The sequence below is a fragment of the Xyrauchen texanus genome, unplaced genomic scaffold (assembly GCF_025860055.1).
Source record: "Xyrauchen texanus isolate HMW12.3.18 unplaced genomic scaffold, RBS_HiC_50CHRs HiC_scaffold_788, whole genome shotgun sequence".
NCBI classification, from domain to species: Eukaryota; Metazoa; Chordata; class Actinopteri; order Cypriniformes; family Catostomidae; genus Xyrauchen; species Xyrauchen texanus.
Genome location: NW_026266784.1, coordinates 1 through 21,138, shown reverse-complemented (window position 1 = coordinate 21,138; position 21,138 = coordinate 1). Strand labels below are relative to the sequence as shown.

General features: G+C 36.3%; 23 non-coding genes and 1 pseudogene across 23 annotated transcripts; 22 read left to right on the top strand and 2 right to left on the bottom strand.

The window, feature by feature from the left end:
• Nucleotides 1-697: 697 nt before the first annotated feature.
• Nucleotides 698-780, bottom strand: trnal-caa (transfer RNA leucine (anticodon CAA)). Its single transcript has one exon. It is a non-coding gene; the product is annotated as a tRNA-Leu (tRNA).
• A 2,124-nt stretch (nt 781-2,904) lies between these two features.
• Nucleotides 2,905-2,987, bottom strand: trnal-cag (transfer RNA leucine (anticodon CAG)). Its single transcript has one exon. It is a non-coding gene; the product is annotated as a tRNA-Leu (tRNA).
• A 1,231-nt stretch (nt 2,988-4,218) lies between these two features.
• LOC127642757 (small nucleolar RNA U3) lies at nt 4,219-4,430 on the top strand. Its single transcript, XR_007970397.1, has one exon. It is a non-coding gene; the product is annotated as a small nucleolar RNA U3 (small nucleolar RNA).
• Nucleotides 4,431-5,021: 591 nt separating this feature from the next.
• On the top strand, nt 5,022-5,233 carry LOC127642765 (small nucleolar RNA U3). Its single transcript, XR_007970404.1, has one exon. It is a non-coding gene; the product is annotated as a small nucleolar RNA U3 (small nucleolar RNA).
• Nucleotides 5,234-5,816: 583 nt separating this feature from the next.
• LOC127642755 (small nucleolar RNA U3) lies at nt 5,817-6,027 on the top strand. The gene has a single exon (XR_007970395.1). It is a non-coding gene; the product is annotated as a small nucleolar RNA U3 (small nucleolar RNA).
• A 587-nt stretch (nt 6,028-6,614) lies between these two features.
• LOC127642746 (small nucleolar RNA U3) lies at nt 6,615-6,827 on the top strand. Its single transcript, XR_007970386.1, has one exon. It is a non-coding gene; the product is annotated as a small nucleolar RNA U3 (small nucleolar RNA).
• Nucleotides 6,828-7,417: 590 nt separating this feature from the next.
• On the top strand, nt 7,418-7,629 carry LOC127642750 (small nucleolar RNA U3). Its single transcript, XR_007970390.1, has one exon. It is a non-coding gene; the product is annotated as a small nucleolar RNA U3 (small nucleolar RNA).
• A 567-nt stretch (nt 7,630-8,196) lies between these two features.
• LOC127642748 (small nucleolar RNA U3) lies at nt 8,197-8,408 on the top strand. The gene has a single exon (XR_007970388.1). It is a non-coding gene; the product is annotated as a small nucleolar RNA U3 (small nucleolar RNA).
• A 589-nt stretch (nt 8,409-8,997) lies between these two features.
• Nucleotides 8,998-9,208, top strand: LOC127642763 (small nucleolar RNA U3). Its single transcript, XR_007970403.1, has one exon. It is a non-coding gene; the product is annotated as a small nucleolar RNA U3 (small nucleolar RNA).
• A 587-nt stretch (nt 9,209-9,795) lies between these two features.
• LOC127642762 (small nucleolar RNA U3) lies at nt 9,796-10,007 on the top strand. Its single transcript, XR_007970402.1, has one exon. It is a non-coding gene; the product is annotated as a small nucleolar RNA U3 (small nucleolar RNA).
• Nucleotides 10,008-10,589: 582 nt separating this feature from the next.
• Nucleotides 10,590-10,800, top strand: LOC127642751 (small nucleolar RNA U3). The gene has a single exon (XR_007970391.1). It is a non-coding gene; the product is annotated as a small nucleolar RNA U3 (small nucleolar RNA).
• A 590-nt stretch (nt 10,801-11,390) lies between these two features.
• On the top strand, nt 11,391-11,602 carry LOC127642753 (small nucleolar RNA U3). The gene has a single exon (XR_007970393.1). It is a non-coding gene; the product is annotated as a small nucleolar RNA U3 (small nucleolar RNA).
• Nucleotides 11,603-12,188: 586 nt separating this feature from the next.
• On the top strand, nt 12,189-12,400 carry LOC127642756 (small nucleolar RNA U3). Its single transcript, XR_007970396.1, has one exon. It is a non-coding gene; the product is annotated as a small nucleolar RNA U3 (small nucleolar RNA).
• A 583-nt stretch (nt 12,401-12,983) lies between these two features.
• LOC127642759 (small nucleolar RNA U3) lies at nt 12,984-13,195 on the top strand. Its single transcript, XR_007970399.1, has one exon. It is a non-coding gene; the product is annotated as a small nucleolar RNA U3 (small nucleolar RNA).
• A 586-nt stretch (nt 13,196-13,781) lies between these two features.
• On the top strand, nt 13,782-13,994 carry LOC127642752 (small nucleolar RNA U3). Its single transcript, XR_007970392.1, has one exon. It is a non-coding gene; the product is annotated as a small nucleolar RNA U3 (small nucleolar RNA).
• A 586-nt stretch (nt 13,995-14,580) lies between these two features.
• LOC127642760 (small nucleolar RNA U3) lies at nt 14,581-14,792 on the top strand. Its single transcript, XR_007970400.1, has one exon. It is a non-coding gene; the product is annotated as a small nucleolar RNA U3 (small nucleolar RNA).
• Nucleotides 14,793-15,374: 582 nt separating this feature from the next.
• Nucleotides 15,375-15,586, top strand: LOC127642747 (small nucleolar RNA U3). The gene has a single exon (XR_007970387.1). It is a non-coding gene; the product is annotated as a small nucleolar RNA U3 (small nucleolar RNA).
• Nucleotides 15,587-16,170: 584 nt separating this feature from the next.
• On the top strand, nt 16,171-16,381 carry LOC127642761 (small nucleolar RNA U3). The gene has a single exon (XR_007970401.1). It is a non-coding gene; the product is annotated as a small nucleolar RNA U3 (small nucleolar RNA).
• Nucleotides 16,382-16,967: 586 nt separating this feature from the next.
• LOC127642754 (small nucleolar RNA U3) lies at nt 16,968-17,179 on the top strand. The gene has a single exon (XR_007970394.1). It is a non-coding gene; the product is annotated as a small nucleolar RNA U3 (small nucleolar RNA).
• Nucleotides 17,180-17,763: 584 nt separating this feature from the next.
• LOC127642758 (small nucleolar RNA U3) lies at nt 17,764-17,974 on the top strand. Its single transcript, XR_007970398.1, has one exon. It is a non-coding gene; the product is annotated as a small nucleolar RNA U3 (small nucleolar RNA).
• A 583-nt stretch (nt 17,975-18,557) lies between these two features.
• On the top strand, nt 18,558-18,769 carry LOC127642767 (small nucleolar RNA U3). Its single transcript, XR_007970406.1, has one exon. It is a non-coding gene; the product is annotated as a small nucleolar RNA U3 (small nucleolar RNA).
• Nucleotides 18,770-19,355: 586 nt separating this feature from the next.
• LOC127642749 (small nucleolar RNA U3) lies at nt 19,356-19,567 on the top strand. Its single transcript, XR_007970389.1, has one exon. It is a non-coding gene; the product is annotated as a small nucleolar RNA U3 (small nucleolar RNA).
• A 584-nt stretch (nt 19,568-20,151) lies between these two features.
• On the top strand, nt 20,152-20,363 carry LOC127642766 (small nucleolar RNA U3). Its single transcript, XR_007970405.1, has one exon. It is a non-coding gene; the product is annotated as a small nucleolar RNA U3 (small nucleolar RNA).
• A 585-nt stretch (nt 20,364-20,948) lies between these two features.
• LOC127642764 (uncharacterized) lies at nt 20,949-21,138 on the top strand (annotated as a pseudogene).

Below are 21,138 nucleotides of genomic sequence, written 5' to 3'. Positions count from 1 at the left end.
CTATCAAGCCAAAAATGAACCAGTGACCTAAGAATGGCCAAAGCAACATCTACAGTACTCCACTTTTTCACCTGAGCTATCGAAGGCACAGTGAATAGAGTGCATGTTCCTAATACACAGAGCTGATGATTCCAAGGAAAGTAGCTTTGTAATGCCGTGAGAGTCAGGGAGGCACAGTGGACAGAGTGCATGTTCCTAATACACAGAGCTGATGATTCCAAGGAAAGTAGTTTTGTAATGCAGTGAGAGTCAGGGAGGCACAGTGGACAGAGTGCATGTTCCTAATACACAGAGCTGATGATTCCAAGAAAGTAGCTTTAAAAGGCTGTGAGAGTCAGGGAGTGCAAAAAAAGAGAAGCCATCAAAGACAGCCAGGAGCCAAACCTAACATCTTCTGATCCGTAATCAGACACGTTAACCATTGAATCACTGGCCCGCTGCTCATTTGGCCCAGAAGCCTGAATTTTGCTGATTCTAGATTGACAGGGAGCCCATTGATGTGGAGTGCTTAAAAAGTGCTAGTTAACTAGTAATCGTTAAAACACATACACACACAAACCAAAGCTTGGAAACACCCATAACTCCTTGATTTTCAGTGCTCAGGGGCTCAAGCAAAATTGCAGCCAATGTCTAAAGGAACAAATGTAACACCACATTGCTGGAAACACTGTTCCAGTATGATTGTAAAGGAAATACTTGTCAGAAGAGGGATTTGAACCCACGCCTCCAGGGGAGACTGCGACTTGAACGCAGCGCCTTAGACCGCTCGGCCATCCTGACATATAAAAAGAATAATGACCTCGTACACACAGTTAGGCAGCACGTCAGTCTTTAATCTGTAGACTGTGAGTTTCATCCATAAATGAGGCTGGGCAAAGCTTGTTTTAGGACAAATGAGAGACTTTCTTTTCTGGAGGCAGAAAACACAATCTTGCTCTTCAACATATTTTGCACAGCATACAAGGATGCTCTCACGGGCAGGTGAGTACCAGCCCTTTCCTGGTGATCTAGTTGCTAGGATTCGGAGCTCTCAAAGCCACAGCCTGGGTTACATTCCCGGTCAGGGACTGTCTTTTTGTCAATCTAAAGCAGGCATGTCTCTGACAAAGTTCAAGCATCAGTGAGTATGAAGGCAAGGCAAGTAGTGAAAACACACTCTATCAAGCCAAAAATGAACCAGTGACCTAAGAATGGCCAAAGCAACATCTACAGTACTCCACTTTTTCACCTGAGCTATCGAAGGCACAGTGAATAGAGTGCATGTTCCTAATACACAGAGCTGATGATTCCAAGAAAGTAGCTTTGAAAGGCTTTGAGAGTCAGGGAGTGCAAAAAAAGAGAAGCCATCAAAGACAGCCAGGAGCCAACCCTAACATCTTCTGATCCGTAATCAGACGCGTTAACCATTGAATCACTGGCCTGCTGCTCATTTGGCCCAGAAGCCTGAATTTTGCTGATTCTAGGGCTCAAGCAAAATTGCAGCCAGTGTCTAATGGCACAAATGTAACACCACATTGCTGGAAACACTTGCACAGCATACAAGGATGCTCTCACGAGCAGGTCAGTACCAGCCCTTTCCTGGTGATCTAGTTGCTAGGATTAGGAGCTCTCAAAGCCACAGCCTGGGTTACATTCCCGGTCAGGGACTGTCTTTTTGTCAATCTAAAGCAGGCATGTCTCTGACAAAGTTCAAGCAGCCAGGAGCCAACCCTAACATCTTCTGATCCGTAATCAGACGCGTTAACCATTGAATCACTGGCCCGCTGCTCATTTGGCCCAGAAGCCTGAATTTTGCTGATTCTAGATTGATAGGGAGCCCATTGATGTGGAGTGCTTAAAAGGTGCTAGTTAACTATTAATCGTTAAAACACACACACACACACAAAAACAAAAGCTTGGAAACACCCATAACTCCTTGATTTTCAGTGCTCAGGGCCTCAAGCAAAATTGCAGCCAGTGTCTAAAGGCACAAATGTAACACCACATTGCTGGAAACACTTGCACAGTATACAAGGATGCTCTCACAGGCAGGTGAGAACCAGCCCTTTCCTGGTGATCTAGTTGCTAGGATTTGGAGCTCTCAAAGCCACAGCCTGGGTTACATTCCCGGTCAGGGACTGTGTTTTTGTCAATCTAAAGCAGGCATGTCTCTGACAAAGTTCAAGCATCAGTGAGTATGAAGGCAAGGCAAGTAGTGAAAACACACTCTATCAAGCCAAAAATGAACCAGTGACCTAAGAATGGCCAAAGCAACATCTAGAGTACTCCACTTTTTCACCTGAGCTATCGAAGGCGCAGTGAACAGAGTGCATGTTCCTAATACACAGAGCTGATGATTCCAAGGAAAGTAGCTTTGTAATGCCGTGAGAGTCAGGGAGGCACAGTGGACAGAGTGCATGTTCCTAATACACAGAGCTGATGATTCCAAGGAAAGTAGTTTTGTAATGCAGTGAGAGTCAGGGAGGCACAGTGGACAGAGTGCATGTTCCTAATACACAGAGCTGATGATTCCAAGAAAGTAGCTTTAAAAGGCTGTGAGAGTCAGGGAGTGCAAAAAAAGAGAAGCCATCAAAGACAGCCAGGAGCCAAACCTAACATCTTCTGATCCGTAATCAGACACGTTAACCATTGAATCACTGGCCCGCTGCTCATTTGGCCCAGAAGCCTGAATTTTGCTGATTCTAGATTGACAGGGAGCCCATTGATGTGGAGTGCTTAAAAAGTGCTAGTTAACTAGTAATCGTTAAAACACACACACACACAAACCAAAGCTTGGAAACACCCATAACTCCTTGATTTTCAGTGCTCAGGGGCTCAAGCAAAATTGCAGCCAATGTCTAAAGGCACAAACGTAACACCACATTGCTGGAAACACTGTTCCAGTATGATTGTAAAGGAAATACTTGTCAGAAGTGGGATTTGAACCCACGCCTCCAGGGGAGACTGCGACCTGAACGCAGCACCTTAGAACTCTCGGCCATCCTGACATATAAAAAGAATGATGACCTCGTACATACAGTTAGGCAGCACGTCAGTCTTTAATCTGTAGACTGTGAGTTTCATCCATAAATGAGGCTGGGCAAAGCTTGTTTTAGGACAAATGAGAGACTTTCTTTTCTGGAGGCAGAAAACACAATCTTGCTCTTCAACATATTTTGCACAGCATACAAGGATGCTCTCACGGGAAGGTGAGTACCAGCCCTTTCCTGGTGATCTAGTTGCTAGGATTCGGAGCTCTCAAAGCCACAGCCTGGGTTACATTCCCGGTCAGGGACTGTGTTTTTGTCAATCTACAGCAGGCATGTCTCTGACAAAGTTCAAGCATCAGTGAGTATGAAGGCAAGGCAAGTAGTGAAAACACACTCTATCAAGCCAAAAATGAACCAGTGACCTAAGAATGGCCAAAGCAACATCTAGAGTACTCCACTTTTTCACCTGAGCTATTGAAGGCGCAGTGAACAGAGTGCATGTTCCTAATACACAGAGCTGATGATTCCAAGGAAAGTAGCTTTGTAATGCCGTGAGAGTCAGGGAGGCACAGTGGACAGAGTGCATGTTCCTAATACACAGAGCTGATGATTCCAAGGAAAGTAGTTTTGTAATGCAGTGAGAGTCAGGGAGGCACAGTGGACAGAGTGCATGTTCCTAATACACAGAGCTGATGATTCCAAGAAAGTAGCTTTAAAAGGCTGTGAGAGTCAGGGAGTGCAAAAAAAGAGAAGCCATCAAAGACAGCCAGGAGCCAAACCTAACATCTTCTGATCCGTAATCAGACACGTTAACCATTGAATCACTGGCCCGCTGCTCATTTGGCCCAGAAGCCTGAATTTTGCTGATTCTAAGGCTCAAGCAAAATTGCAGCCAGTGTCTAATGGCACAAATGTAACACCACATTGCTGGAAACACTTATGGCGGAGCTAAAAACAAAACAAACAAGCTTTTGGAAAGGAATCTCCGAGGTGTGTTGATTTGTTAGCACCTGTTGATTATCGAACAAATGGTAATGCCACAAAAGAGTGACAATATTCGGTATTATTTTTGGTTTTCACGTGATATATTAACGCTAAAATGTAGTTTGTTGAAACGCACTGGAAGAACTTTCTGCTCTGATGTAAATGTAGCTTGAACTTTAAAGCCTTCCGATATCAACAAAGCAAAACCAGTAGTGACAAGGAGCATGTGAGAATGGAGCTCTTTTTGTGTTCCATTGAGGAAGTTAAGATTATACTTTCAGGGATCATTTCTATAGTTTTTAGCTTGGAAATGTGTTTCAAAAGATTTGTCTTCCTAGCCACGATGATGAGTTTTGATGCTCTTTTCTTAGCGGGAATCAGGTTCTGAGCGATGTTTTTGATCATAGCTCTTTGCTGTTGATGAGTGTTCTGTATTGTTTTTGGCAATATGGAGGAAAAGAGTATGTTCAGAGTGGTGTGTTTATCAAGTATAACATTAGACAGTTGTTAACCAAAGCTGTTAAAAAGATTTTTGTATTAATCAAGTTTAGAAGAGATGTGGTTTAACTACTGCAAGTTCATGATGCAGTTGGGATTTGGACTTTTTTGTTGATTTTTTTTTTAAGTGTTGATCGGTATGATTTGGATGTTTCTAAGCAGCTAGATATCTCCAGTAGCTTCTATGGTCACGGACATGTTACGTAACCATTGAAGCAGTGTCATATGTTTGCCATGACAGACGTTTTTTGTCATTTTTTTATTAACGTTAGTAGTTTTTTGGATTATTTTAGATCAAAGGAATCTCCAAGGTGTGTTGATTTGTTAGCACCTGTTGATTATCAAACAAATGGTAATGCCACAAAAGAGTGACAATATTCAGTATTATTTTTGGTTTTCACGTGATATATTAACGCTAAAATGTAGTTTGTTGAAACGCACTGGAAGAACTTTCTGCTCTGATGTAAATGTAGCTTGAACTTTAAAGCCTACAGATATCAACAAAGCAAAACCAGTAGTGACAAGGAGCATGTGAGAATGGAGCTCTTTTTGTGTTCCATTGAGGAAGTTAAGATTATACTTGCAGGGATCATTTCTATAGTTTTTATCTTGGAAATGTGTTTCAAAAGATTTGTCTTTCTAGCCACGATGATGAGTTTTGATGCTCTTTTCTTAGCAGGTATCAGGTTCTGAGCGATGATTTTGATCATAGCTCTTTGCTGTTGATGAGTGTTCTGTATTGTTTTTGGCAATATGGAGGAAAAGAGTATGTTCTGAGTGGTGTGTTTATCAAGTATAACATTAGACAGTTGTTAACCAAAGCTGTTAAAAAGATTTTTGTATTAATCAAGTTTAGAAGAGATGTGGTTTAACTACTGCAAGTTCATGATGCAGTTGGGATTTGGACTTTTTTGTTGATTTTTTCTTTAAGTGTTGATCGGTATGATTTGGATGTTTCTAAGCAGCTAGATATCTCCAGTAGCTTCTATGGTCACGGACATGTTACGTAGTTATTGAAGCAGTGTCATATGTTCGCCAGGACAGACATTCTTTGTCATTTTTATTTAACGTTAGTAGTTTTTAGATTATTTTAGATCAAAGGAATCTCCAAGGTGTGTTGATTTGTTAGCACCTGTTGATTATCGAACAAATGGTAATGCCACAAAAGAGTGACATATTCAATATTATTTTTGGTTTTCACGTGATATATTAACGCTAAAATGTAGTTTGAAGAAACGCACTGGAAGAACTTTCTGCTCTGATGTAAATGTAGCTTGAACTTTAAAGCCTACAGATATCAACAAAGCAAAACGAGTAGTGACAAGGAGCATGTGAGAATGGAGCTCTTTTTGTGGTCCATTGAGGAAGTTAAACTTTCAGGGATCATTTCTATAGTTTTTAGCTTGGAAATGTGTTTCAAAAGATTTGTCTTTCTAGCCACGATGATGAGTTTTGATGCTCTTTTCTTAGCAGGTATCAGGTTCTGAGCGATGATTTTGATCATAGTTCTTTGCTGTTGATGAGTGTTCTGTATTGTTTTTGGCAATATGGAGGAAAAGAGTATGTTCTGAGTGGTGTGTTTATCAAGTATAACATTAGACAGTTGTTAACCAAAGCTGTTAAAAAGATTTTTGTATTAATCAAGTTTAGAAGAGATGTGGTTTAACTACTGCAAGTTCATGATGCAGTTGGGATTTTGACTTTTTTGTTGATTTTTTCTTTAAGTGTTGATCGGTATGATTTGGATGTTTCTAAGCAGCTAGATATCTCCAGTAGCTTCTATGGTCACGGACATGTTACGTAGTTATTGAAGCAGTGTCATATGTTCGCCAGGACAGACATTTTTTGTCATTTTTATTTAACGTTAGTAGTTTTTAGATTATTTTAGATCAAAGGAATCTCCAAGGTGTGTTGATTTGTTAGCACCTGTTGATTATCGAACAAATGGTAATGCCACAAAAGAGTGACATATTCAATATTATTTTTGGTTTTCACGTGATATATTAACGCTAAAATGTAGTTTGAAGAAACGCACTGGAAGAACTTTCTGCTCTGATGTAAATGTAGCTTGAACTTTAAAGCCTACAGATATCAACAAAGCAAAACCAGTAGTGACAAGGAGCATGTGAGAATGGAGCTCTTTTGTGGTCCATTGAGGAAGTTAAGATTATACTTTCAGGGATCATTTCTATAGTTTTTAGCTTGGAAATGTGTTTCAAAAGATTTGTCTTCCTATCCACGATGATGAGTTTTGATGCTCTTTTCTTAGCGGGAATCAGGTTCTGAGCTGATGATTTTGATCATAGCTCTTTGCTGTTGATGAGTGTTCTGTATTGTTTTTGGCAATATGGAGGAAAAGAGTATGTTCAGAGTGGTGTGTTTATGAAGTATAACATTAGACAGTTGTTAACCAAAGCTGTTAAAAAGATTTTTGTATTAATCAAGTTTAGAAGAGATGTGGTTTAACTACTGCAAGTTCATGATGCAGTTGGGATTTTGACTTTTTTGTTGATTTTTTCTTTAAGTGTTGATCGGTATGATGTGGATGTTTCTAAGCAGCTAGACATCTCCAGTAGCTTCTATGGTCACGGACGTGTTACGTAGCCATTGAAGCAGTGTCATATGTTCGCCATGACAGACATTTTTTGTCATTTTTTATTAACGTTAGTAGTTATTTAGATTATTTTAGATCAAAGGAATCTCCAAGGTGTGTTGATTTGTTAGCACCTGTTGATTATCGAACAAATGGTAATGCCACAAAAGAGTGACAATATTCAATATTATTTTTGGTTTTCACGTGATATATTAACGCTAAAATGTAGTTTGTTGAAACGCACTGGAAGAACTTTCTGCTCTGATGTAAATGTAGCTTGAACTTTAAAGCCTACAGATATCAACAAAGCAAAACCAGTAGTGACAAGGAGCATGTGAGAATGGAGCTCTTTTTGTGTTCCATTGAGGAAGTTAAGATTATACTTTCAGGGATCATTTCTATAGTTGTTAGCTTGGAAATGTGTTTCAAAAGATTTGTCTTCCTATCCACGATGATGAGTTTTGTTGCTCTTTTCTTAGCGGGAATCAGGTTCTGAGCGATGATTTTGATCATAGCTCTTTGCTGTTGATGAGTGTTCTGTATTGTTTTTGGCAATATGGAGGAAAAGAGTATGTTCAGAGTGGTGTGTTTATGAAGTATAACATTAGACAGTTGTTAACCAAAGCTGTTAAAAAAATTATGTATTAATCAAGTTTAGAAAAGATGTGGTTTAACTACTGCAAGTTCATGATGCAGTTGGGATTTGGACTTTTTTGTTGATTTTTTTTTTAAGTGTTGATGGGTATGATTTGGATGTTTCTAAGCAGCTAGATATCTCCAGTAGCTTCTATGGTCACGGACATGTTACGTAACCATTGAAGCAGTGTCATATGTTCGCCATGACAGACATTTTTTGTCATTTTTTATTAACGTTAGTAGTTTTTTAGATTATTTTAGATCAAAGGAATCTCCAAGGTGTGTTGATTTGTCAACCGTAATGCCACAAAAGAGTGACAATATTCAATATTATTTTTGGTTTTCACGTGATATATTAACGCTAAAATGTAGTTTGTTGAAACGCACTGGAAGAACTTTCTGCTCTGATGTAAATGTAGCTTGAACTTTAAAGCTTACAGATATCAACAAAGCAAAACCAGTAGAGACAAGGAGCATGTGAGAATGGAGCTCTTTTTGTGTTCCATTGAGGAAGTTAAGATTATACTTTCAGGGATCATTTCTATAGTTTTTAGCTTGGAAATGTGTTTCAAAAGATTTGTCTTCCTATCCACGATGATGAGTTTTGATGCTCTTGTCTTAGCAGGAATCAGGTTTTGAGCGATGATTTTGATCATAGCTCTTTGCTGTTGATGAGTGTTCTGTATTGTTTTTGGCAATATGGAGGAAAAGAGTATGTTCAGAGTGGTGTGTTTATGAAGTATAACATTAGACAGTTGTTAACCAAAGCTGTTAAAAAGATTTTTGTATTAAACAAGTTTAGAAGAGATGTGGTTTAACTACTGTAAGTTCATGATGCAGTTGGGATTTTGACTTTTTTGTTGATTTTTTTTTTTAAGTGTTGATCGGTATGATTTGGATGTTTCTAAGCAGCTAGATATCTCCAGTAGCTTCTATGGTCACGGACATGTTACGTAACCATTGAAGCAGTGTCATATGTTCGCCATGACAGACATTTTTGTCATTTATATTTAACGTTAGTAGTTATTTAGATTATTTTAGATCAAAGGAATCTCCAAGGTATGTTGATTTGTTAGCACCTGTTGATTATCGAACAAATGGTAATGCCACAAAAGAGTGACATATTCAATATTATTTTTGGTTTTCACGTGATATATTAACGCTAAAATGTAGTTTGTAGAAACGCACTGGAAGAACTTTCTGCTCTGATGTAAATGTAGCTTGAACTTTAAAGCCTACAGATATCAACAAAGCAAAACCAGTAGTGACAAGGAGCATGTGAGAATGGAGCTCTTTTTGTGTTCCATTGAGGAAGTTAAGATTATACTTTCAGGGATCATTTCTATAGTTTTTAGCTTGGAAATGTGTTTCAAAAGATTTGTCTTCCTATCCACGATGATGAGTTTTGATGCTCTTTTCTTAGCGGAATCAGGTTCTGAGCGATAATTATGATCATAGCTCTTTGCTGTTGATGAGTATTCTGTATTGTTTTTGGCAATATGGAGGAAAAGAGTATGTTCAGAGTGGTGTGTTTATTCAGTATAACATTAGACAGTTGTTAACCAAAGGTGTTAAAAAGATTTTTGTATTAAACAAGTTTAGAAGAGATGTGGTTTAACTACTGTAAGTTCATGATGCAGTTGGGATTTGGACTTTTTTGTTGATTTTTTTAAAGTGTTGAATGGTGTTATTTGGATGTTTCTAAGCAGCTAGACATCTCCAGTAGCTTCTATGGTCACGGACGTGTTACGTAGCTATTGAAGCAGTGTCATATGTTCGCCATGACAGACATTTTTTGTCATTTTTATTTAACGTTAGTAGTTTTTAGATTATTTTAGATCAAAGGAATCTCCAAGGTGTGTTGATTTGTTAGCACCTGTTGATTATCGAACAAATGGTAATGCCACAAAAGAGTGACAATATTCAATATTATTTTTGGTTTTCACGTGATATATTAACGCTAAAATGTAGTTTGTTGAAACGCACTGGAAGAACTTTCTGCTCTGATGTAAATGTAGCTTGAACTTTAAAGCCTACCGATATCAACAAAGCAAAACCAGTAGTGACAAGGAGCATGTGAGAATGGAGCTCTTTTTGTGTTCCATTGAGGAAGTTAAGATTATACTTTCAGGGATCATTTCTATAGTTTTTAGCTTGGAAATGTGTTTCAAAAGATTTGTCTTCCTATCCACAATGATGAGTTTTGATGCTCTTTTCTTAGCGGGAATCAGGTTCTGAGTGATAATTTTTATCATAGCTCTTTGCTGTTGATGAGTATTCTGTATTGTTTTTGGCAATATGGAGGAAAAGAGTATGTTCAGAGTGGTGTGTTTATGAAGTATAACATTAGACAGTTGTTAACCAAAGGTGTTAAAAAGATTTTTGTATTAAACAAGTTTAGAAGAGATGTGGTTTAACTACTGTAAGTTCATGATGCAGTTGGGATTTTGACTTTTTTGTTGATTTTTTTAATGTGTTGAATGGTGTTATTTGGATGTTTCTAAGCAGCTAGATATCTCCAGTAGCTTCTATGGTCACGGACGTGTTACGTAACCATTGAAGCAGTGTCATATGTTCGCCATGACAGACATTTTTGTTATTTTTTATTAACGTTAGTAGTTATTTAGATTATTTTAGATCAAAGGAATCTCCAAGGTGTGTTGATTTGTTAGCACCTGTTGATTATCGAACAAATGGTAATGCCACAAAAGAGTGACAATATTCAATATTATTTTTGGTTTTCACGTGATATATTAACGCTAAAATGTAGTTTGTAGAAACGCACTGGAAGAACTTTCTGCTCTGATGTAAATGTAGCTTGAACTTTAAAGCCTACAGATATCAACAAAGCAAAACGAGTAGTGACAAGGAGCATGTGAGAATGGAGCTCTTTTTGTGGTCCATTGAGGAAGTTAAACTTTCAGGGATCATTTCTATAGTTTTTAGCTTGGAAATGTGTTTCAAAAGATTTGTCTTCCTATCCACGATGATGAGTTTTGATGCTCTTTTCTTAGTGGGAATCAGGTTCTGAGCGATGATTTTGATCATAGCTCTTTGCTGTTGATGAGTGTTCTGTATTGTTTTTGGCAATATGGAGGAAAAGAGTATGTTCAGAGTGGTGTGTTTGTGTAGTATAACATTAGACAGTTGTTAACCAAAGCTGTTAAAAGGATTTTTATATTAATCAAGTTTAGAAGGGTTGTGGTTTAATTACTGCAAGTTCATGATGCATTTGGGATTTGGACTTTTTTGTTGATTTTTTTTTTTAAGTGTTGATCGGTATGATTTGGATGTTTCTAAGCAGCTAGATATCTCCAGTAGCTTCTATGGTCACGGACGTGTTACGTAGCTATTGAAGCAGTGTCATATGTTCGCCATGACAGACATTTTTTGTCATTTTTATTTAACGTTAGTAGTTTTTAGATTATTTTAGATCAAAGGAATCTCCAAGGTGTGTTGATTTGTTAGCACCTGTTGATTATCGAACAAATGGTAATGCCACAAAAGAGTGACAATATTCAATATTATTTTTGGTTTTCACGTGATATATTAACGCTAAAATGTAGTTTGTTGAAACGCACTGGAAGAACTTTCTGCTCTGATGTAAATGTAGCTTGAACTTTAAAGCCTACAGATATCAACAAAGCAAAACCAGTAGTGACAAGGAGCATGTGAGAATGGAGCTCTTTTTGTGTTCCGTTGAGGAAGTTAAGATTATACTTTCAGAGATCATTTCTATAGTTTTTAGCTTGGAAATGTGTTTCAAAAGATTTGTCTTTCTATCCACGATGATGAGTTTTGATGCTCTTTTCTTAGCGTGAGTCAGGTTTTGAGCGATGATTTTGATCATCGCTCTTTGCTGTTGATGAGTATTCTGTGTTGTTTTTGGCAGTATGGAGGAAAAGAGTATGTTCAGAGTGGTGTGTATATGAAGTATAACATTAGACAGTTGTTAACCGAAGGTGTTAAAAAGATTTTTGTATTAAACAAGTTTAGAAGAGATGTGGTTTAACTACAGTAAGTTCATGATGCAGTTGGGATTTTGACTTTTTTGTTGATTTTTTTAATGTGTTGAATGGTGTTATTTGGATGTTTCTAAGCAGCTAGATATCTCCAGTAGCTTCTATGGTCACGGACGTGTTACGTAACCATTGAAGCAGTGTCATATGTTCGCCATGACAGACTTTTTTTGTTATTTTTATTAACGCTAGTAGTTTTTTAGATTATTTTAGATCAAAGGAATCTCCAAGGTGTGTTGATTTGTTAGCACCTGTTGATTATCGAACAAATGGTAATGCCACAAAAGAGTGACATATTCAATATTATTTTTGGTTTTCACGTGATATATTAACGCTAAAATGTAGTTTGTTGAAACGCACTGGAAGAACTTTCTGCTCTGATGTAAATGTAGCTTGAACTTTAAAGCCTACAGATATCAACAAAGCAAAACCAGTAGTGACAAGGAGCATGTGAGAATGGAGCTCTTTTTGTGTTCCCTTGAGGAAGTTAAGATTATACTTTCAGGGATCATTTTTATAGTTTTTAGCTTGGAAATGTGTTTCAAAAGATTTGTCTTCCTATCCACGATGATGAGTTTTGATGCTCTTTTTTTAGCGGGAATCAGGTTCTGAGCGATGATTTTGATCATAGCTCTTTGCTGTTGATGAGTGTTCTGTATTGTTTTTGGCAATATGGAGGAAAAGAGTATGTTCAGAGTGGTGTGTTTATTCAGTATAACATTAGACAGTTGTTAACCAAAGGTGTTAAAAAGATTTTTGTATTAAACAAGTTTAGAAGAGATGTGGTTTAACTACTGTAAGGTCATGATGTAGTTGGGATTTTGACTTTTTGTTGATTTTTTAAGTGTTGATCGGTATGATTTGGATATTTCTAAGCAGCTATATATCTCCTGTAGCTTCTATGGTCACGGACGTGTTACGTAGCCATTGAAGCAGTGTCATATGTTCGCCATGACAGACATTTTTTGTTATTTATATTTAACGTTAGTAGTTATTTAGATTATTTTAGATCAAAGGAATCTCCAAGGTGTGTTGATTTGTTAGCACCTGTTGATTATCGAACAAATGGTAATGCCACAAAAGAGTGACATATTCAATATTATTTTTGGTTTTCACATGATATATTAACGCTAAAATGTAGTTTGTAGAAACGCACTGGAAGAACTTTCTGCTCTGATGTAAATGTAGCTTGAACTTTAAAGCCTACCGATATCAACAAAGCAAAATCAGTAGTGACAAGGAGCATGTGAGAATAGAGCTCTTTTGTGTTCCGTTGAGGAAGTTAAGATTATACTTTCAGGGATCATTTCTATAGTTTTTAGCTTGGAAATGTGTTTCAAAAGATTTGTCTTTCTATCCACGATGATGAGTTTTGATGCTCTTTTCTTAGCGGAATCAGGTTCTGAGCTGATAATTTTGATCATAGCTCTTTGCTGTTGATGAGCGTTCTGTATTGTTTTTGGCAATATGGAGGAAAAGAATATTTTCAGAGTGGTGTGTTTATGAAGTATAACATTAGACAGTTGTTAACCAAAGGTGTTAAAAAGATTTTTATATTAATCAAGTTTAGAAGAGTTGTGGTTTAACTACTGCAAGTTCATGATGCAGTTGGGATTTGGACTTTTTGTTGATTTTTTTTTAAGTGTTGATCGGTATGATTTGGATGTTTCTAAGCAGCTAGACATCTACAGTAGCTTCTATGGTCACGGACCTGTTACGTAGCTATTGAAGCAGTGTCATATGTTCGCCATGACAGACATTTTTTGTCATTTTTATTTAACGTTAGTAGTTTTTAGATTATTTTAGATCAAAGGAATCTCCAAGGTGTGTTGATTTGTTAGCACCTGTTGATTATCGAACAAATGGTAATGCCACAAAAGAGTGACAATATTCAATATTATTTTTGGTTTTCACGTGATATATTAACGCTAAAATGTAGTTTGTTGAAACGCACTGGAAGAACTTTCTGCTCTGATGTAAATGTAGCTTGAACTTTAAAGCCTACAGATATCAACAAAGCAAAACCAGTAGTGACAAGGAGCATGTGAGAATGGAGCTCTTTTGTGTTCCATTGAGGAAGTTAAGATTATACTTTCAGGGATCATTTCTATAGTTTTTAGCTTGGAAATGTGTTTCAAAAGATTTGTCTTCCTATCCACAATGATGAGTTTTGATGCTCTTTTCTTAGCGGGAATCAGGTTTTGAGCGATGATTTTGATCATAGCTCTTTGCTGTTGATGAGCTGTTCTGTATTGTTTTTGGCAATATGGAGGAAAAGAGTATGTTCAGAGTGGTGCGTTTATGAAGTATAACATTAGACAGTTGTTAACCAAAGGTGTTAAAAAGATTTTTGTATTAAACAAGTTTAGAAGAGATGTGGTTTAACTACTGTAAGGTCATGATGTAGTTGGGATTTTGACTTTTTTGTTGATTTTTTAAGTGTTGATCGGTATGATTTGGATGTTTCTAAGCAGCTATTTATCTCCAGTAGCTTCTATGGTCACGGACGTGTTACGTAGCCATTGAAGCAGTGTCATATGTTCGCCATGACAGACATTTTTTGTTATTTATATTTAACGTTAGTAGTTATTTAGATTATTTTAGATCAAAGGAATCTCCAAGGTTTGTTGATTTGTTAGCACCTGTTGATTATATCGAACAAATGGTAATGCCACAAAAGAGTGACATATTCAATATTATTTTTGGTTTTTACGTGATATATTAACGCTAAAATGTAGTTTGTAGAAACGCACTGGAAGAACTTTCTGCTCTGATGTAAATGTAGCTTGAACTTTAAAGCCTGCCGATATCAACAAAGCAAAACCAGTAGTGACAAGGAGCATGTGAGAATGGAGCTCTTTTGTGTTCCATTGAGGAAGTTAAGATTATACTTTCAGGGATCATTTCAATAGTTTTTAGCTTGGAAATGTGTTTCAAAAGATTCATTTTCCTATCCACGATGATGAGTTTTGATGCTCTTTTCTTAGCTGGAATCAGGTTTTGAGCGATGATTTTGATCATAGTTCTTTGCTGTTGATGAGTGTTCTGTATTGTTTTTGGCAATATGGAGGAAAAGAGTATGTTCAGAGTGGTGTGTTTATTCAGTATAACATTAGACAGTTGTTAACCAAAGGTGTTAAAAGATTTTTGTATTAAACAAGTTTAGAAGAGATGTGGTTTAACTACTGTAAGGTCATGATGTAGTTGGGATTTTGACTTTTTGTTGATTTTTTATGTGTTGATCGGTATGATTTGGATGTTTCTAAGCAGCTATATATCTCCAGTAGCTTCTATGGTCACGGACGTGTTACGTAGCCATTGAAGCAGTGTCATATGTTCGCCATGACAGACATTTTTTGTCATTTATATTTAACGTTAGTAGTTATTTAGATTATTTTAGATCAAAGGAATCTCCAAGGTGTGTTGATTTGTTAGCACCTGTTGATTATCGAACAAATGGTAATGCCACAAAAGAGTGACATATTCAATATTATTTTTGGTATTCACGTGATATATTAACGCTAAAATGTAGTTTGTAGAAACACACTGGAAGAACTTTCTGCTCTGATGTAAATGTAGCTTGAACTTTAAAGCCTACAGATATCAACAAAGCAAAACCAGTAGTGACAAGGAGCATGTGAGAATGGAGCTCTTTTGTGTTCCATTGAGGAAGTTAAGACTATACTTTCAGGAATCATTTCTATAGTTTTTAGCTTGGAAATGTGTTTCAAAAGATTTGTCTTCCTATCCACGATGATGAGTTTTGATGCTCTTTTCTTAGCGGGAATCAGGTTTTGAGCGATGATTTTGATCATAGTTCTTTGCTGTTGATGAGTGTTCTGTATTGTTTTTGGCAATATGGAGGAAAAGAGTATGTTCAGAGTGGTGTGTTTATTCAGTATAACATTAGACAGTTGTTAACCAAAGGTGTTAAAAAGATTTTTGTATTAAACAAGTTTAGAAGAGATGTGGTTTAACTACTGTAAGGTCATGATGTAGTTGGGATTTTGACTTTTTGTTGATTTTTTAAGTGTTGATCGGTATGATTTGGATATTTCTAAGCAGCTATATATCTCCTGTAGCTTCTATGGTCACGGACGTGTTACGTAGCCATTGAAGCAGTGTCATATGTTCGCCATGACAGACATTTTTTGTCATTTATATTTAACGTTAGTAGTTATTTAGATTATTTTAGATCAAAGGAATCTCCAAGGTGTGTTGATTTGTTAGCACCTGTTGATTATCGAACAAATGGTAATGCCACAAAAGAGTGACATATTCAATATTATTTTTGGTTTTCACATGATATATTAACGCTAAAATGTAGTTTGTAGAAACGCACTGGAAGAACTTTCTGCTCTGATGTAAATGTAGCTTGAACTTTAAAGCCTACCGATATCAACAAAGCAAAATCAGTAGTGACAAGGAGCATGTGAGAATAGAGCTCTTTTTGTGTTCCGTTGAGGAAGTTAAGATTATACTTTCAGGGATCATTTCTATAGTTTTTAGCTTGGAAATGTGTTTCAAAAGATTTGTTTTCTATCCACGATGATGAGTTTTGATGCTCTTTTCTTAGCGGAATCAGGTTCTGAGCTGATAATTTTGATCATAGCTCTTTGCTGTTGATGAGCGTTCTGTATTGTTTTTGGCAATATGGAGGAAAAGAATATTTTCAGAGTGGTGTGTTTATGAAGTATAACATTAGACAGTTGTTAACCAAAGGTGTTAAAAAGATTTTTATATTAATCAAGTTTAGAAGAGTTGTGGTTTAACTACTGCAAGTTCATGATGCAGTTGGGATTTGGACTTTTTGTTGATTTTTTTTTAAGTGTTGATCGGTATGATTTGGATGTTTCTAAGCAGCTAGACATCTACAGTAGCTTCTATGGTCACGGACCTGTTACGTAGCTATTGAAGCAGTGTCATATGTTCGCCATGACAGACATTTTTTGTCATTTTTATTTAACGTTAGTAGTTTTTAGATTATTTTAGATCAAAGGAATCTCCAAGTTGTGTTGATTTGTTAGCACCTGTTGATTATCGAACAAATGGTAATGCCACAAAAGAGTGACATATTCAATATTATTTTTGGTTTTCACGTGATATATTAACGCTAAAATGTAGTTTGTAGAAACGCACTGGAAGAACTTTCTGCTCTGATGTAAATGTAGCTTGAACTTTAAAGCCTGCCGATATCAACAAAGCAAAACCAGTAGTGACAAGGAGCATGTGAGAATGGAGCTCTTTTTGTGTTCCGTTGAGGAAGTTAAGATTATACTTTCAGGGATCATTTCAATAGTTTTTAGCTTGGAAATGTGTTTCAAAAGATTCATTTTCCTATCCACGATGATGAGTTTTGATGCTCTTTTCTTAGCGGGAATCAGGTTTTGAGCGATGATTTTGATCATAGTTCTTTGCTGTTGATGAGTGTTCTGTATTGTTTTTGGCAATATGGAGGAAAAGAGTATGTTCAGAGTGGTGTGTTTATTCAGTATAACATTAGACAGTTGTTAACCAAAGGTGTTAAAAAGATTTTTGTATTAAACAAGTTTATAAGAGATGTGGTTTAACTACTGTAAGGTCATGATGTAGTTGGGATTTTGACTTTTTGTTGATTTTTTATGTGTTGATCGGTATGATTTGGATGTTTCTAAGCAGCTATATATCTCCAGTAGCTTCTATGGTCACGGACGTGTTACGTAGCCATTGAAGCAGTGTCATATGTTCGCCATGACAGACATTTTTTGTCATTTATATTTAACGTTAGTAGTTATTTAGATTATTTTAGATCAAAGGAATCTCCAAGGTGTGTTGATTTGTTAGCACCTGTTGATTATCGAACAAATGGTAATGCCACAAAAGAGTGACATATTCAATATTATTTTTGGTATTCACGTGATATATTAACGCTAAAATGTAGTTTGTAGAAACACACTGGAAGAACTTTCTGCTCTGATGTAAATGTAGCTTGAACTTTAAAGCCTACAGATATCAACAAAGCAAAACCAGTAGTGACAAGGAGCATGTGAGAATGGAGCTCTTTTTGTGTTCCATTGAGGAAGTTAAGACTATACTTTCAGGAATCATTTCTATAGTTTTTAGCTTGGAAATGTGTTTCAAAAGATTTGTCTTCCTATCCACGATGATGAGTTTTGATGCTCTTTTCTTAGCGGAATCAGGTTTTGAGCGATGATTTTGATCATAGTTCTTTGCTGTTGATGAGTGTTCTGTATTGTTTTTGGCAATATGGAGGAAAAGAGTATGTTCAGAGTGGTGTGTTTATTCAGTATAACATTAGACAGTTGTTAACCAAAGGTGTTAAAAAGATTTTTGTATTAAACAAGTTTAGAAGAGATGTGGTTTAACTACTGTAAGGTCATGATGTAGTTGGGATTTTGACTTTTTTGTTGATTTTTTATGTGTTGATCGGTATGATTTGGATGTTTCTAAGCAGCTATATATCTCCAGTAGCTTCTATGGTCACGGACGTGTTACGTAGCCATTGAAGCAGTGTCATATGTTCGCCATGACAGACATTTTTGTCATTTATATTTAACGTTAGTAGTTATTTAGATTATTTTAGATCAAAGGAATCTCCAAGGTGTGTTGATTTGTTAGCACCTGTTGATTATCGAACAAATGGTAATGCCACAAAAGAGTGACATATTCAATATTATTTTTGGTTTTCACGTGATATATTAACGCTAAAATGTAGTTTGTAGAAACACACTGGAAGAACTTTCTGCTCTGATGTAAATGTAGCTTGAACTTTAAAGCCTACAGATATCAACAAAGCAAAACCAGTAGTGACAAGGAGCATGTGAGAATGGAGCTCTTTTGTGTTCCATTGAGGAAGTTAAGATTATACTTTCAGGAATCATTTCTATAGTTTTTAGCTTGGAAATGTGTTTCAAAAGATTTGTCTTCCTATCCACGATGATGAGTTTTGATGCTCTTTTCTTAGCGGGAATCAGGTTTTGAGCGATGATTTTGATCATAGTTCTTTGCTGTTGATGAGTGTTCTGTATTGTTTTTGGCAATATGGAGGAAAAGAGTATGTTCAGAGTGGTGCGTTTATGAAGTATAACATTAGACAGTTGTTAACCAAAGGTGTTAAAAAGATTTTTGTATTAAGCAAGTTTAGAAGAGATGTGGTTTAATTACTGTAAGGTCATGATGTAGTTGGGATTTTGACTTTTTTGTTGATTTTTTAAGTGTTGATCGGTATGATTTGGATGTTTCTAAGCAGCTATATATCTCCAGTAGCTTCTATGGTCACGGACGTGTTACGTAGCCATTGAAGCAGTGTCATATGTTCGCCATGACAGACATTTTTTGTCATTTATATTTAACGTTAGTAGTTTTTTAGATTATTTTAGATCAAAGGAATCTCCAAGGTGTGTTGATTTGTTAGCACCTGTTGATTATCGAACAAATGGTAATGCCACAAAAGAGTGACAATATTCAGTATTATTTTTGGTTTTCACGTGATATATTAACGCTAAAATGTAGTTTGTTGAAACGCACTGGAAGAACTTTCTGCTCTGATGTAAATGTAGCTTGAACTTTAAAGCCTACAGATATCAACAAAGCAAAACCAGTAGTGACAAGGAGCATGTGAGAATGGAGCTCTTTTTGTGTTCCATTGAGGAAGTTAAGATTATACTTTCAGGGATCATTTCTATAGTTTTTAGCTTGGAAATGTGTTTCAAAAGATTTGTCTTCCTATCCACAATGATGAGTTTTGATGCTCTTTTCTTAGCGGGAATCAGGTTTTGAGCGATGATTTTGATCATAGCTCTTTGCTGTTGATGAGTGTTCTGTATTGTTTTTGGCGATATGGAGGAAAAGAGTATGTTCAGAGTGGTGCGTTTATGAAGTATAACATTAGACAGTTGTTAACCAAAGGTGTTAAAAAGATTTTTGTATTAAACAAGTTTAGAAGAGATGTGGTTTAACTACTGTAAGGTCATGATGTAGTTGGGATTTTGACTTTTTTGTTGATTTTTTAAGTGTTGATCGGTATGATTTGGATGTTTCTAAGCAGCTATATATCTCCAGTAGCTTCTATGGTCACGGACGTGTTACGTAGCCATTGAAGCAGTGTCATATGTTCGCCATGACAGACATTTTTTGTTATTTATATTTAACGTTAGTAGTTATTTAGATTATTTTAGATCAAAGGAATCTCCAAGGTTTGTTGATTTGTTAGCACCTGTTGATTATCGAACAAATGGTAATGCCACAAAAGAGTGACATATTCAATATTATTTTTGGTTTTCACGTGATATATTAACGCTAAAATGTAGTTTGTAGAAACGCACTGGAAGAACTTTCTGCTCTGATGTAAATGTAGCTTGAACTTTAAAGCCTACCGATATCAACAAAGCAAAACCAGTAGTGACAAGGAGCATGTGAGAATGGAGCTCTTTTGTGTTCCATTGAGGAAGTTAAGATTATACTTTCAGGGATCATTTCTATAGTTTTTAGCTTGGAAATGTGTTTCAAAAGATTCATTTTCCTATCCACGATGATGAGTTTTGATGCTCTTTTCTTAGCGGGAATCAGGTTTTGAGCGATGATTTTGATCATAGTTCTTTGCTGTTGATGAGTGTTCTGTATTGTTTTTGGCAATATGGAGGAAAAGAGTATGTTCAGAGTGGTGTGTTTATTCAGTATAACATTAGACAGTTGTTAACCAAAGGTGTTAAAAAGATTTTTGTATTAAACAAGTTTAGAAGAGATGTGGTTTAACTACTGTAAGGTCATGATGTAGTTGGGATTTTGACTTTTTTGTTGATTTTTTAAGTGTTGATCGGTATGATTTGGATGTTTCTAAGCAGCTATATATCTCCAGTAGCTTCTATGGTCACGGACGTGTTACGTAGCCATTGAAGCAGTGTCATATGTTCGCCATGACAGACATTTTTTGTCATTTATATTTAACGTTAGTAGTTATTTAGATTATTTTAGATCAAAGGAATCTCCAAGGTGTGTTGATTTGTTAGCACCTGTTGATTATCGAACAAATGGTAATGCCACAAAAGAGTGACATATTCAATATTATTTTTGGTATTCACGTGATATATTAACGCTAAAATGTAGTTTGTAGAAACACACTGGAAGAACTTTCTGCTCTGATGTAAATGTAGCTTGAACTTTAAAGCCTACAGATATCAACAAAGCAAAACCAGTAGTGACAAGGAGCATGTGAGAATGGAGCTCTTTTTGTGTTCCATTGAGGAAGTTAAGACTATACTTTCAGGAATCATTTCTATAGTTTTTAGCTTGGAAATGTGTTTCAAAAGATTTGTCTTTCTATACACGATGATGAGTTTTGATGCTCTTTTCTTAGCGGGAATCAGGTTTTGAGCGATGATTTTGATCATAGTTCTTTGCTGTTGATGAGTGTTCTGTATTGTTTTTGGCAATATGGAGG